Consider the following 17,420-nt stretch of genomic DNA (forward strand, 5'->3'; position numbering starts at 1 on the left):
CAAGCTTGCCTCTCTCTTCCCAGTCTCCAAGAACTGACACCAGATATCCCTAATCAATTAAAACTTCATCACGTGCCAGCACAAGGCAAGACCATTCCAACTCCTGCAAGGCTCCTGACTATTCAAACAGGAATGGAAGACTCTACAGACCCTGTTGAGACCCTAGGTGCCAGAAACCAATGGAAATAAGCCCAAGCTAATGCTAGGCTCTAGATAGCTGCTCCCTTGGGTCCAGGTTCATCCACGCTGCCTGTGACTCTGGAGCAAAGAGACCTGAGTCCAGGGAGGTCAGACTCAGACATACCCCAAAAGCCTCACTCTCAGTGAAGTCTAAGGCAGGCACTGGCTGCAGTCAGCTCCATCCTCACTGGTAGCAGTGGGCCTTCTGCTCTAGAGCTGACTAGCTCTCCAAATGAAGGACACACAGATATTAGCATTTCTGAAATTTGGTTCAGCTACCAAGGCTTCTCACTGAAGATTCATTCTGCTCCCAGAGACCTTCAGTCTTCCCTTCACCCACCTGCCCAAAGGTGGTTGGGTTATCTTTGCAAAACCTGTCTATCAGCAAGCCCAGAACAGGACAGACCAGTACTTACCCCCAAACCAGGAGAGGAGACGCCAACCTCCAAGTCAGAGCGACGATCCCATCCTCCTGCTGGGCTCTCCAAGCCCCTCTACTATAAAGGGAGAAGCCTGCGGTCAATTTCCTGTAAGTTACAGCAGGTGTGAGGAGGGCAGAGGATTGCTTCAGAGAAACACCTGCACACAGAGGGGAACAATAGGAGATTGTAGGGCTGGTTTGCAAAGCCCTACTGTGTATGAAAATCACCTGGGAATGGTTAAAATGTATCGTTCTAGGCTTCCTTCACAAAGATTCTGTTCAATGATAAACACCTTGGGTATTCCTAGTGCATATAAATTGCCAGCACCAAAGAGGCAAGTCTAGAACGATGATTAACCCAAGAGGACTTTCTACTTTAGGGGAGGTTTCTGTTCCCAGGGAAACAGTAGCTTTGGCCTCTGGCTGAGTCGATGATAATAACAATAATAAAGTTACCTTTTACAGAGGGCTTGCCTTCGGCCAGGTACTATGTGGGGTGTTTGGATATGCACTATTTAGTTAATCTTCATCAAGAGCTGGTAATGTCATCCCTATTTTATAAAGGAGGCCAAGATTGGCTGCTACATGCTAGAGGTTACACAGCTGTATGTAATTAAAACTAAGTGAGACTCCAATTGGTCTGACTCAAGTCCTTGATTTCTGTTAATAGTAACCCTCATATCCTTGTACCGTCCTCCTGTGTTACTGAAAATACTGAAACAGGCCATGACCACCCCATGTCATTGCCAACACGTGCTTCCCCTAAACTCTGTGCTTCTCGTAGAGAAGTTCCGGACCCTTTGGTATGGCTGCCTGGGATCACAGCCTCTGGAGAGAGCTGTAGAGGATGATGGTGGCCAATACTTAGTCCTCACTCCCTGTTCGTGAGATTCTAAGAGCCCTACGTGAGTAACTCATTTTATCTTGACGACAGCCCTATTAGCAACATTATGTAGGTTAGGAAACACTAAGGTCCAAAGAAACTTAAAAGTTGTGAGAGACTGATTATACAACTGGACAAGGCAGGACCATATGTAAAAATAGAACTCTCACCCACAACCTGCAACAACCTGCCCAGGAAACCAACTGCCTTATCGATAATAAGCAGCCCGGGAAGCCAGCCTGCTGTAAGTCAGACTTGTAAGAAGTCTGACTGCTATCTTCAGTAACAATTCAAGACACTAAACAATAACTTTTGTAACAGTCAGCACCAAATGGCCAGGAACTGACTAATAACTGACAGTTTCCCTCAATTTTGTCCCTGCTTCCAACTTAGGACCAACCAGAAAAAGCCAAATATGCTCCCAACCAATCACATAGACGCCCCACTTCTATTTAGCCAACAGACTCCAATCAGGGCACACCTGAAGCCTTCCCTTTTTTCTCCACTTCTCTGCCTGACTTTCAGTCTCAGTAAAAGCACATGTGACAGTGGCTGATTCCCTTGCCCTCGCAAGTTAAGAATAAATAGCCTTTTCTTGTTCTTATTTGGTTTATCTTTGTTTATTTCCACAGTTGCTTAAGATGACACAGCATCTGAGTAGCACAGCTGGGATTCAAATCAGGGCATTTGGACCCCAGAGCTCACCCTCTTAACTCTAGTTTGAGCATGTAGAGCTTGCTCAGAGCCTTCAGATTCACTCCCAAACCATAGCTGCTTCTTCTAAGCCTTTGAAGATGGTCAGCTCCTCAGACTAGTCCACCACTCCATCACAGTCATCTAGCCCAAGGGTTCTCAATACTGGTACCATTAACATTTTAGATCTAATAGGCCTTTACTGTAAGGGGCTATCCTATGCATTATAAGTTGTTTAGCAGCATCACTGGCCTCTACCTACTTAGGTGCCAGCAGTACCTTCCCAGTTATGACAACCAAAAATATCTCTAGATATTGCCCTGGGTGTGTGGGTGAGGGGAGTGGAGAGCAAAATCTCCCCCAAATGGGAACCACTGATCTAGAACACTGCTTCTAAAACTTTTAATGTGTAACAAAATCACTTGAGGATCTTGTTAAAATTCAGATTGATTCAGGACATCTGGGGTGGTGCCTGAGATTCTGCATTTTTAATTGCTTCTTGGTGAGGCCAACGTTGTTAGTCTGCGAACTGTACTTTAGAAGCAAAAATCTAGACTGGAGTGTTTTCTTTAAAGTGTAGGTTGTATAGACCCAACCCAGGAGATGCTGATTCAAGACACCTGGGCTGGGGCTCAGGCATCTGTTTTTTTTTTTTTTTTTTTTTGCGGTACGTGGGCCTCTCACTGTCATGGCCTCTCCCGTTGCGGTGCACAGGCTCCGGACGCGCAGGCTCAGCGGCCATGGCTCACGGGCCCGGCCGCTCCATGGCATGTGGGATCTTCCCGGACCGGGGCACGAACCCGTGCCCCCTGCATCGGCAGGCAGACTCTCAATCACTGCGCCACCAGGGGAGCCCAGGCATCTGTATTTTAACAAACTTCTACGGTGTTTCTTATGCACAACCAAATGTGATTCAACCTTGGTCTTATTCTGGTAACCTCAGGCCTGGGACTCAAGATTTCAGACATTCTGAGATCAGTTTGGAATGCTCTGGGAATACCATCCGAAACAGGGTCCACAGCTGTGAACAAAGATACTGCATTAGCAGTGATGTGTTTGACTTTCTGCCCCAAGGGAAGACTCCTTATCGTTTTCTGGGGGGCCCATGCCACAGGGCCTGCAGGATCTTAGTTCCCTGACTAGGGATCGAACCTGGGACCCCTGCAGTAGAAGCATGAAGTCCTAACCACTGAACTGCCAGGGAATTCCCAAGACTTCTTATCTTGAGATAACTAGAAGGAAAGCCCGAAGAAGGTCAGCGCCTCAGGGTTCTATGAGTGTAGATGAGAGAAACTGACTCCGGCTACCAGAAGCAGATATGGGATATCCTCTGGGGGTAGGGAGGCTTCACAGAAGCTGCAGAACCAGGATCAAGAAGGGGAAGGAGGGACTTCCCTGGTGGCACAGTCGTTAAGAATCCGCCTGCCAATGCAGGGGACATGGGTTCAAGCCTTGGTCCGGGAAGATCCCACATGCCACGGAGCAACTAAGCCCGTGCACCACAACTACTGAGCCTGCAAACCTCAACTACCGAGCCCGTGTGCTACAACTACTGAAGCCCACATGCCTAGAGCCCGTGCTCTGCAACAAGAGAAGCCACCACGATGAGTAGCCCATGCACTGCAACGAAGAGTAGCCCCCACTTGCCGCAACTAGAGAAAGCCCACGAGCAGCAACGAAGACCCAACGCAGCCAAAAATAAAGTAAATAAATAAAATTTTTTAAAAAAAGAAGGCGATGGAAAGGAAGCTCCAGAAGATCCACAGAGCCAAGGGCCAGTAAAAAGAGTCTCCTAAAGTGAATAAACTCCCAGTATTTCTTCTCTCCTAAAGTCACTTGGCTTAAGATTTAAGGGAGAGATGCACAGAGAGAGAGGAACACACACACACATATACACACACACACACTCACACACTCACACTCGTACCAGAGGAAAGGATTTGCCTAGTTACGTATTGCTTATAGATTGGTCATAACTTATTTGAAATCTTTTTATGAGTATGGAGAGTCCCTATCAGAAGGATTAATACAACGATTTACTGCATTAAGATCTTTGAGTTGAAGTTGTGTTTCTTCACATGCAATGCAATAATCTAATAGGGATGAGGGCAGGCAAAGGGAAGAGATGATCATAGAGAGACAGAGAAAACCTAACTTTCTCTCCAGTTAACTTGATTCTCGAATAGGAATGCACCTTAAATCCTTGCTGCATACAGGGGAAGTCAGGAGGGAATTACCATTTATAAACTAACCCCTGTGTTACATACTCTATTTACATTATCTAATTTGAACTCAGAACACCCTATGAAGTACGTGTTGTTGCCTTCATTTTTCAGAGTAGGAAACCAAAGTCCAAAGAGTGTACGTAATCCTTCTATGTCACATGGCTAGTAAGACTGACATCTGAGTGTCCTCCTTGTTTTCTCTCTCTCCTTTCTCTACCACATTCATTAAATTAGCCATCTGCCATTTTATCCCTAATTATGCCTCCAATGACTATAAATTCTCCATAGTCCTAGCCACTGCCACATTTTACCTGGATTACTCGGATTGCCACCTTACTTGTGTTCAGGCTTCCAGTTTTGTTCTCAAGCAATCAATCTACTGTTCACGGAGCCACTGGAGCCAAAGTGTGAAATGATCACGTTACTCAATTCCTACTCTCCCTCCAATAACCCCACTTCATGCTTAAAACACTTCAACACCTTCCTACTGCCCTTGATATAAAACTTAAACTGCTTACGTGTATTACAAGGCTAAGATCTGACTTCTGACTACATTTCTCGCTTCACTTCTCCCAACTCCTTCCTCCTTTCTCTCTCCCCTCCCTGCCCCTGCACCCTTTGTTCACATCAGAATTAATTCCTTTTATTTCTTCCATCAATTCCATATTGTTTCTCTCATGTCATTCCCTCTGCTTGAAATGCTTTTCCCTCCTGGTTTGCTCCTCTCTCTTGGGTAATTTGACTTATTGCCCCAAGATATCACTTCCTCAGGGAGGCCTGTAGTCCCTCATGCTTTATGTTTCCACAGCACCCTATACTTTCCTCATCATGATGTTCAAAACATCTTGTTATAGGAGCCATGAACATTGATTTCTCAGATCTCTGACTGAGGGCTGCATAACTCGACATCCCCAGCACTGAAGTCATACTTCCCACCAGGTGCTCCCAGCCCATGACTGAGCCCAGAAGAATACTAAGGCAGCTCCATTCCTGAAAGATGTGACTCCTCTGATTGCTGAGTTGGCTGGAAGACTCTCATCAGCTTTGCCAAAACTTTATGAGACTAGCACAGGAGATTTTTCCTACACACATTCCTTGCTTCCTTCTCTACTTCACAGGTATCAGACATGCATTTGGTTCTGACCGCTCTACCATGCTCTCCCAACCTCCACTAGCTCCCTCTCCATTCTTCACAAGCATGTTCTCCAATAAATCTTTTTTTTTTTACTGAAGTATAGTTGATTTACAATGTTTCAGCTGTACAGCAAAGTGATCCAGATATACATACATATACATACATACTTTTTCAGATTCCTCTCCACTACAGGCTACTACAAGACAATGAATAGAGTTCCCTGTTCTATACAGTAGGCACCTGTTGTTTATCTATTTTGCACATAGTAGTGTGGATCAATAAATCTCTTGATGCCTATTTCTCAGAGAACCAGAGCTAGCATACTCATTTAATTCTCTGTCTCTGCTCAATGAAGTATGAGCTCTGTGAGAGAAGAGCCAAGCCTGTCTTACAGAAGTCACTATTATAACTCCTGTGCCTAGCACAGTGCCTAGCATATAGTAGCCACTCAAGAAAAATGTAAGTGAACATCATTAAATAAAGGTTTGGATCCAGTGTTCTTTTCAGTGTGACTCCACAGCCCAATTTTTTCACCCCTCCATGCTTCTTCCCCACTGTCCCTACATCAGACATACACACACACACACACACACACACACACACACACACAGCACAATACTCTGTGCTAGGCACAATGGGATAACCAGATATAAAGAACCATGATTCTTACTCTCAATAAAGCCAACTGTACAGGGGCACTAAGTATGATTTGGAAAGAGCCTTTGTAAGGTAGGGGTGAGGGACAAAGACTAAGAGAAAAGTAGCCAGCTATCTGCTAACAATGTGCCCCACCACCAAAACTGTGTTCTGTTACTGCTGTCTCCTGATTGCCTATAACAGTGCATGACACATAGTAGACACTCATTTTGCAAAATGGATGCATGAATGAATAGGACCATTCAGTTCTGTGGAGTTTCCCTATTCTCTTCATGTATTTGGATGCCTTCTACCCAAAAGTGCTAGAACTAACACAACACAGATATAATGTAAGAGTCTAAACTTAACCTTTATTTTCTATTTTGTTGATTACATTTCTCAACATTGTGTTCTGGGATAAACACAGCACTTGACAAAATGTCTCAAAGTTCTTGTAGTGTGTGAACTGTCTGAGAACTGGCATTTGATTCCTGAGATTCTACGAGACATACTTACAGAGTTCCTAAGTTAAAAAGTCAGAAAGTAAGCTATTACCGATTTGTCCTTAAGAAACGAAGAATTCTTGCCGAACAAAAACATCCCCAACCAAAATAATGTGACTAAAACACCATGAGCACACACAATGCCCAGGGCCTGTTCTGTGTACAGTGAGCACTGAAAAGAGGGATTAGAAGTGGCTCATGTCATTGATGACTCTGATGTAGCTGGAGAGGAGGAAATGATCGCAAAGACCTGATACTCAGGCTTCCCTGGTGGCGCAGTGGTTGAGAGTCCGCCTGCCGATGCAGGGGACACGGGTTCGTGCCCCGGTCCGGGAAGATCCCACATGCCGTGGAGCGGCTGGGCCTGTGAGTCATGGCCACTGAGCCTGCGCATCCGGAGCCTGTGCTCCGCAACGGGAGAGGCCACAACAGTGAGAGGACCGCGTACCGCAAAAAAAAAAAAAAGACCTGATGCTCACTTAATGGTCCTCACAGATGCTCAAAGTCTTAACCATCTTTGAAGATGCAATTGAATCGCCATCACCTCCCTAAAGTCTTCCTAGATTCCCAACTTTGGAATTAATCTCTCCTTCTTTTTCTCTTTCCTTTGTTCCACATATCACAGTCTACCTTGATTTACAGCTAATTGGTCACACACATATCTATTTATCCCCACTATTCATTTAAATTCATTTTTAAATTTTGAGATAATTTTTAAAGGTTACACTCTATTTATAGTTATTACAAAATACTGGCTATTTTCCCAGTGTTGTACAGTACACCTTTGTAGCCTATCTTACATTTCTTAGTATAAATCCATTTTTTTAGTATATTTCATGTGCCAGGTATGGTTGTAACACTTTATAATTCTACAGTAATTTATGGTTAAAAGTAAAAAGTAATTCCAACCCCCAGTTTCATTTTCTTTTCAGCCTTGACAAAAACTCTCTGAGGCAGGAAGGACTGATATAGCAATAGGCGCTTTACAGATAAGGACGTTAAGGCTTGAAAAGGTTGGGCTTAGAAGGCCCTAGATTTGAATTCCAGCTCTGCTCTTCCCTAACCATGTGACCTTGAATGCTCATTGTATTACACTGAGCCTTAGTTTCCTGAAAAATGGGGGATAATGTTAAGTTTTACTTCTTACAGTTGTAAAGATCAGGTGTATTATTTAAAGATCTCAGCACAAAGTGACTGATATCTAATAAATAATTAGTTAAAAAACCATAGCAATAAATCAATAAATGAGATATGTTACATGGCTAATTAAAAGGCATATTCTCAACCCAGATCTCAACTCTAAGTGCAGAGCTCTCTTGAATATACACTACATTGACTATCTTATATTATAAGCTTCTTTGTGGCAGAAAATTCTTTTTTTTTTATTGAAGTACAGTTGATTTACAATGTTGTACCAATCTCTGTGTACAGCAAAGTGACTCAGTTATACACATATATACATTCTTTTTCTTATATTCTTCTCCATTATGGTTTATTCCAGGAGATTGGATATAGTTCCCTGTGCTATACAGTAGGACCTTGTTCTTTATCCACTCTAAATGTAATAGTTTGCATCTACCAACCCCAAACTCCCAGTTCATACCTCTCCCTCCCTCCCCCTTGGCAACCACAAGTCTGATCTCTATATCTGAGTCTATTTCTGTTTAGTAGACATGTTCATTTGTGCCATATTTAAGATTCCTTTTAAGGCATCTTTGTATCTATAGAAAGGTTTGGCATAGTATTTTTCATTTAATAAGGACTCAAAATTGTTAATTAAAGATAAAAAATTATTTTACTGAATTGCCACGCATCTTTATTCATTTCTCTAATGTCCCAGAGTACCTAATATATATCATTGAAGTGTGTATTGCTTAGGATTGTGTTTGGCTGTGAGCAACAGAAAGCAAGACAATAGTAGCTTAAATTCATGGGAGATTATTTATCCCATGCAAGAAAAGAATGGGGATAGGTTGCCCAGCGCTTGTACAAGAGCACAATGATGCCGTCAGAGAACCAGGCTCTTCCTATAGTTTTTGCTCTAGTTTTTGTTTTCATTGTCTTAAAATGGCACCGAACCTTGAGCCAACACCTACATCAGCAAGTCCATATTGCAGGCAGACAGAAAAGTAATGAGAGATGTGTAAACAACCAAAGGGCAAGAACTGTATTACTGGCCACACTTAGCTGCAAGGGAGGCATTGATTTAGGATAGATATAAACTAGATAAAAACATAGCTATAGATATAGACATAGATATAATAAGGTATCCAGCCTCTAAGGTTATAAATAAGACAAAGAAGAGGAATTAAGATAAGGAGGGGTCAGATAGGTGTAGAGTGAGCCAACATACAGTATCTGTCTCAGGAAGATCTGATAAATTTATTTTACGCTAAGTTGCATAAAATATTAACTTACTGTATTCTTCAGAGGACATTTTATGGAATTGTTCTATATGCTACTGCAGTGTTGGACATATGACTCCATGCATTTGTAAAAATTCATAAAACTTTACAGCACAAAGAGTAAACATTGATATATGCAAATTATAAAATAAAAAACAATTAACTAGAATGTCAGGGGATCACAAGATAAAATTCAGACTGTGAAAACATTAATCTAACTATATTACAAATGTAAGATATAACTGCACTATGGGGGTAGGGAGAAATAGAAATGACCTAAGTAATTTTGGAAATTGTGTTTAGACTGGAAACTGTAAGGGCAAAGAAAAAAGGAATTGTACATAAGCAATACATCCTAGTTGTCAAAGTTGTTTATCATGCATACATATGAAACTGCTTTATATGTATACTGGGGTTGAAAAATAAGTAAATGGATGATGGATGGCAGGTGCCAGAATTCTCATTATTGGAAAGAAAACTTACTGATAAACAAGAAGAGAAGGCTGACTGATAAACAAGAATAGAAGGCGGAAATAACCCTGTAGTACGTCAATATAAATTTGTGTTTAGCTTAATATACATACATAGATGGATAGATACAGAAACAATTGTAGATAAGTGCATGGGTTAGTATATGTACATGTACTACCAAGCTCTACCAAGCAATGTCACCCCAGTAGTAACCATCATTCCCAGGGCCCAGACCTTGGTTTCAAAATACCATCCTCCAATAAAATAAACCAAGCCTCCTTGAAGAAACGGCTGATTCTAGGGTCATGGCAGGGAAATTAAACGTTAAGCCTGACACATTGGGTAGTATCAGGAAGTTAGAAAATGCTCAAGAAATAGAACAATGAGGACATCTCAAAGGGACACAAGAACTAAACTAATGGAACTCCCAATGACCAAAGCTGGAAAAACGTATGCAGCAATATCAATAACAGCGTATTGGATCATAGCACAGAATATAAACTAAATGTACATGATGTTCGCCAATTAGGGTTGCCACAACAAAATACCACATACTGGGTAGCTTATAAACAACAATAATTTATTTCTCACACCCCTGGAGGCCAGAAGTCTAAGATCAAGTCATCAGCGTTGTCATGTTCTTGTGAGGGCCCTCTCTCTGGTTCATAGCTGGCAGCTTCCTAATGTTTCCTCACATGGTAGAAGGGGCTAGAAATCTCTCTGAAGTCTCCTTTATAAGGCACTAGTCTCATTCATGAGGGCTCTGCCCTCATGACCTAAGAACCTCCTTAAGGCCCCACTTCCTAATACCATCATCTTTGGCTGTTAGGATTTCAACATATGAATTTGGGGGAGACACATTCAGACTATAGCACATGAATTCATACTGATATAATAAAGAAATGACCAGTTAAATAAATAAATGGGAGAGGAGACACAAATCATCCCTACAGAAGAATCCCAAATTCATGTAGAAACACTCCCTCCAGAAGGCCTCTGCCTTCTCAATCTATCCCACATTTTGAGTATGGGCTGAACTTAGTGAATGCAGGTGAAAGGAATAAATAGTAACTTTATAGACTGTAGAAATCTGACAGGCACTTCTTAACCAAGTGATCAGGTTAGTATCCTTGATGTCATGAACATCTGAAATGAAGAGATAAGAAATGTACTTTATACCTGTGGTGGTCTTTCCAAAAACCCATAACTCCAGACTAATCATGAGAGAGAGATCAGATGAACCCAATTTGAGGAATATTCTACTAAATACTTGGCCAGTACTCCTCAAGGTCAAGAAAAAAAAAAGTTTGAGAAACTGTCATAAACCAGAGGAAACTAGGGGGACATGACAACTCAATGCCATATCCTGGATTGGTTCCTGGAACAGAAAAAGGACATGAACGGAAAAAAATGGTGAAATCTAAATAAAATGTACAGTTTAGCTAAGAATAATAATAAAATTTAGAGTTTAGCTAACAATAATGTGTCACTGTTGGTTTCTCAGTTTTGACAAATGTACCAAGATAATATAAGGCAATAACATTAGGAGAAATTTACCAGGGGATACAAATTTAGGTAAAGGATTATGGGAACTCCCTGCACCATCTTTGCAACTTTTTAGTTAATCTAAAGTCATTCCAAAACAAAGAGTTTATTTTTTTTAAATGTTACACTCTTACTTTCTCAAGTTAATATTTACATTAAATTATATTTACATTTAATTTAATTAAAAAATAATTTAACTTCAAACCCTCAAATGTCAGGATGGAAAAAATTTTTTAATTGTCACAATTGAGTACCACCTCCGTGGTATCATTTATGCATTGAAGTGGTGGTAAGAGAGGGGGTACTTACATGTTACCAAGAAAATAGAGAAAAGATATCTCTGGTCTTCAGTCCATTATGGCTGCCATTACATTGCTCACTGTCCATGATCATCTGATCTATTTGAAGATGGTCCTGTGTTAAATGTAGGTTCACCTTGTAATATTCATTAGACATCTCCCGCCCCCACCCAGTGTATTAACCTCAACAGAGGTCCCATCTCCTCTCTGGGTGCTGAGGAAAGACATAGCAGTACAGTTTAGACACACATGGTTTCATTGCCCTATTGACTCATTCTAAGAGGAGCTAAACCATTTTTCTTTGGGACAGGCCAGTTCCACTCTGTGTCTGGCAACTTTCATTTGTAGTCCTGAAGAACAAGTTTAGTTTGTTTGTTTGTCTTTTTATCAAAAATCCTTGACAAAACGGCAGGCTCAAAGGCTTCTATGCGTGTCGGAAGGGGATGCCCTCACCCTGTCTCTCTCTGTCTCTCACATATACACACACACACACACACGCACACACATACATTTTTCGTCTCCTGTAGCTGGAAAAGATCACAATAAAGCAATGTTTCAATAAATTGATATGGCCCTCCTTTCTTATAATAATGTGTGAAGTAGTATTCATTATACTTCATACATTATTATATAGTTGTCTCTCTCAACCCCACTCTGTGATTTTCTTGAGTTTAGAATTGTTTCTTATTTTTCCTCATGAACCCAGAACATAGTACAGTGTCTGATACATAGTATACATCACCAGTAAAAATTTGTCAAATGTATAAATGTGACCTTAATAGGCCAAAGACCTCAGTCTCCCCAATTTGGCTTGATTACCAGAGCCACATGTTAGAAACACTTAGCAAATTCTGGAGGTCACTGATCATCACTGAGCTGAAAGCCAGCTGAATTTCTGCAGGGATAGGGTACCAAAACACTGGGGTCCCACTTCTGACTTCCTGACTAGCACTGCCTTCATTATGCCAGTGATGCTGACTAGACCAGGATTCCAGAGGCAAACTTTTTTTTGGTATAAATGGTCATCATCCTTATGCCCAGCACTATGCCCAGCACTATACTAATATTCTCCCCAAGAAACATTTATTGGTTATTACATAAGCTTCACTCTACTAACCTATGCCAAGAGTTCTCTCTGGAAACCTCACAGTGCCAACTCAGAGTTGCCTGCAGGAACTTGTGTTGCATCTGATAAAAACAATCAGTGCTATGGCTAAGGTTTTTCATTAAGGCGGAGGTGAAGTACAAGACAAAAAAAAAAAAAAAATTTGCTAGAGCCTGCTAAACTCTCTGCAGCCAGCAGCTAAGATTTTCAAATTGAACATGAAGTTTAATGTAAATTAGTATATTTGCTCAGTGTGCCATTTTACCCCTGGGTTAACATGGGAAAATGAAGAAAGAGCTAATTGCACCATTATCACTTTAACTTAACATAATGGGCCAGTACCCCAGAGCAACTGCTGTTCTCATTAGATGGTGTCACCAGGGGGAAATACTATATTTCCTCTTTCCTTAGGTTCAACTTCTTTTGTTCAGTAACTGTGTTTACAGGACACCCTTGTCTGGTTTGCCACTCTAGGTCCAGTGGCATTGTCATACTCCCACAGTAGCTTTCCTTCTCCCATGCTCTCAATATCAAGTTTTTATCTCTAATATGACTACTCTGTTTTTGAAGGTAATGCATCTCTGGAAGTCATTAATAAAATGTGGAAAACACAATACTTCAGCAGATCCTGAGCCCTATTCCTGTTTCCTGGGCAAATTACATCATTTCCTTGAACCTCAGTTTCCTCATCTGAAAAATGGAGATAATAATAGAAGCTACCTCTGAGGGTTGTGAGGAACAAAGGAAGAAAGTGAATGGCTTAGCCCTGTGTCTAGTATACGGTAAATGTGCAATTGCTATATATTATGATTTGAATTAAAAATTATGATTATTAATTTAAATTATTAATTTAAAATACATTTCAGGGCCTCCCTGGTGGCGCAGTGGTTGAGAGTCCGCCTGCCGATGCAGGGGATACGGGTTCGTGCCCCGGTCTGGGAGGATCCCATATGCCGCGGAGCGGCTGGGCCCGTGAGCCATGGCCGCTGGGCCTGCGCATCCGGAGCCTGTGCTCCGCAACGGGAGAGGCCACAACAGTGAGAGGCCCGCATACCGCAAAAAAAAAAAAATAAATAAAATAAAATAAAATAAAATAAAATAAAATACATTTCATACACCACCCAAAATTATTGAAAGCAATGGCAAAGGATAATAAAGGGTAATGACAAAACATGAAGAACAGGTGTCTTAGCAGCATTCTCTAAGTAAAGCAATAAAATGAAAAGTAGCAAAGAATAGGGGTGACCTTTGTATTTCCCTTTTTAATTTATATTATAGCAGATTACTCTTTCATTGTCTGTGCTTTCTAGGGGGGATGGAAGTAGTGACAAAGACAATAAAAAACAACAACAACAAGAAGCTCTGGTTTAATAAAATAACTAACATTTGGGTAGTATATAAGAGTTTTCAATTATTTTCTCAAATAATTTACTGAGAACTACATAATACATGAATTATGAATTAATAGAGCAACAGAGATTTGGGGTTAGAAGATTTACCTTCAAGTCTCAGCTCTGCCTTTTACCAGTTGTACAAATTGAGGCAAGAACTTCATCTTTTCCATGTCTTTTCCAATGGGTAACACAGGTATGATGTTATTTCATTTACCCTACCCCCAAATGTTCTGAAAATCAAAATAAAAAAATGAAGTTAAAAATGCCTCAAACACTTAATCGCCACACAAAAACCTGCACACAAGTGTTTACAGTAACTTCATTCATAATCTCCCAAAACGGGAAGCCACCAAAATGTCCTTTATACATGAATGGATAAAAAATGGATACTGATCTTTTTTTCTAATACCAATCTCCAGTAACAGGAACCAGGGCTCATTGAAGAAATGACAAACTCTACAACTCAGGCAGTAAAGTAAATATATAAGATGAATGTGGAACATCTTGCAGTGCCAGAAAGTAAAAGAAAGTGTTAAAGAGAGAGAGAAAGAGAGAAGACAGAAAGAAAGAAAGAAAAAAAGAAAGAGAGAAAGACAGAAAGAGAGAGAGAGAGAAAAAAAGAGAAAAAAAGAGAGCAAGGGAGGGAGGGAGGGAGGGAGGGAAGGAAGGAAGGAAGGAAGCCACAATGATCGGGTATGCTAAAGGAACACAACAGCCAACCAATGACCAAAGCTGAAACAGTCTGAGAGAAAAATAAAGTTGTACTGGAAAATAACCCAAATAATAAAATAAATATCATGAGTCCATGATGATATAAGTAAGTGATTGAATAAATAGATGGGGAGAAGAGACAAATCTCCCATGCAGAAAAATTCCAAATTCTTTGGGTAAATACTCTGCCCTCAAGGAGGTAACAGATACCTCCCTACACCTTAAGTGTGAGTGTGTATAGTGACTCCTATCCAAAAAGTACAGTAGGGAAGGAGGGGATGGGGAGAAAAAACTTTATAGTGGAGAAATCTGACAAACATTACCTCAGCCAGGTGATCAAGGGCAACGTCAACAGTCGTAAATCATGTTCATAGTATGTAGCCTGAACATGATGTGATAAAAATGCAATTTTATGGCTGTGATCTTCCTCCAAAATATCCATAATCATAGTCTCATCTTGAGGAAAGCAACAAATTCCAATAGAGGGACATCATATAATGTATCCATATCTGACCAGTGCTGCTCAAAACTCTCAAGGTTGGGCTTCCCTGGTGGCGCAGTGGTTGAGAGTCCATCTGCCGATGCAGGGGACATGGGTTCGTGCCCCCGTCCGGGAAGATCCCACATGCCGCGGAGTAGCTGAGCCTGTGAGCCATGGTCGCTGAGCCTGCGCGTCCGGAGCCTGTGCTCCACAATGGGATAGGCCACAACAGTGAGAGGCCCGCATACCACAAAAAAAAAGAAGAAAAAAAAAAAAAACCTCTCAAGGTTATAAAAAACACAGAAAGTCTGAGAAATGTTCACAACCAAGAGGAACTTACAGAGACATGACAACTAAATGCAATGTGACATGGCAGATGAGATTCTGGAGCATCAAAAGGACATTAGTAAAACCTAATACAATATGAATAAAGTATAAACTTTAGTTAACAATAATCCATTAATACTGGTTCATTACTTGTAACATATTTACCATACTAATGTAAGATGTTAATTATAGGGCAAGCTGTGTACAGAAGCATACAGGAACCCTCCGTGTTATCTTCTCAGTTCTTCTCTGAATCTAAAACTGTTCTAAAAAGTTTACTTAAAAACAAAATAAAACAAATAAGAATCTAATGTGCTGCACAACAATAATGTTTTATTATTTCATGTGACCCTTACAACCTCCCTAGCAGCAACAGGGGAGTTATTAGTATCCCTGTTTAACTGATGAGGAGCTTTAGGATGAAAAAAGAGTCAGGAATTTGCCCAAAGCACAACAGCTATAAAGTTCTGAATGCAGATGTCATGCTCAGGCTTTCTTATTCACACTCTTTCCATTCTACCAAATACTAAGATTCATGAGTAGGGACTGTGATTATTCAGGTCATCACCACTGTATCCCCATCACCTAGGTCAGAGGTTGGCCCATGATGGCCACTTAATAAGTAAATCATTATAGAGTCAGTGATCACTTCCCTGAGATATGAGAATGCAGCTCAATAAGGGCTTACTCCCAAGACATGCCCACAGCCACAGGTCATACTACTGGCATCTTCTGGGCATCTGCCATTATTGCAACTACAAAACTTTGTATATGTAAGCATGTCCTTAAGGGTTGGGGAACACTGTCAATACAGTATTAAGTGACCGATGTTCAACTACATTTGTTGGACATCACAAAGAATGTCTTGTATACATGAAAGAATGCCTTGTATCAGGAAAAGGGGTATAGACAACCCAAAGTCCTGTCTTGGCAAATGAAATGAGGATCAAAAAGTACTGTGTGCAGACAGAACTGTAAGAGAAAAATAAAGGTCTAAAATTCAAGATTAGGCAAGCATGAAGAGAAATGGGGGTTGTTTAACAAAACCTCAGACCCAGCAAGATATTGTAAAGATTGAATTAAAGACTTTCTAATAGTAAACAGACTGACCAATCTGACACTGTTCCCCCTAATTTGATCTGGAGAAGAGGAACGTCAAAGGTATATAGTCTTTGGATAAAGGCAGTGTGGTATGCTTTTCTCAACTCTCCCAGTCCTCAAGGTCAAAACTTAACTTCTTCCATCCCCTACCCAGACTGAAGAAGTAGGGGGAAGAGGTTGTGGTGGTTAAGGCAGAGAGAGAAAACCTCACTGCAGGTACCCATTGTCTTCTATGTCAAAAGGACTACACGTTTGCAGAGTATACAGCTGTAGAAAGTATTTTCTCTCTCAGACCATCTCACTCACTCATTAGCTCAAAATGCTCCAGTGGCTTCCCACGATACTTAACATAAAACCCAACTTTATCAACATGACCTACAAGATCCTCTGTGATTTGTTCCCTGCATTCCTTTCTGAAATTCCTCCTAATGTTCCTTCCCTCACTCTCCACATTTCAGCTCGTTGTCCTTTTCCCTGTTTCTTGAACATGCCAATCACACCCATGCTTTATAACCTTTGCACTTGATGTTCTATCTTCCTGAAATGCTCTTCCTCCAGAGCTCACCTCAGCCATCTTCTCCTCCAACAGGCATTGCCTGACACAAACTGAACTTACCAACTCCTCCCCTGAGTTAGTTGAAGTCCTCCGAGAAGCAGGCACCAAGAGATATTAGACATGTAAGAGATGTGCTGGGAGACGTGCCCGTGAGGGAGCTGGGGGAGCCATCACACTGTGATGTAAGTTTGACCCCTGTGAGAAGAAAGGAAAGGAAGGAGGTTTGGGTAAGAGGCATCTTAGCCTATGCTACAGTTCTAACAGGGTTTTGGCAAGGCTGATGTCAAGTTCTCAAGCTATAGTCACCACTGGAAGAGTCCTTCATCCTACAGCAATGGGCCAGCATTAG

The sequence above is a fragment of the Mesoplodon mirus genome (assembly GCF_964341445.2).
Source record: "Mesoplodon mirus genome assembly, contig: HAP1_SCAFFOLD_1055, whole genome shotgun sequence".
NCBI lineage: Eukaryota > Metazoa > Chordata > Mammalia > Artiodactyla > Ziphiidae > Mesoplodon > Mesoplodon mirus.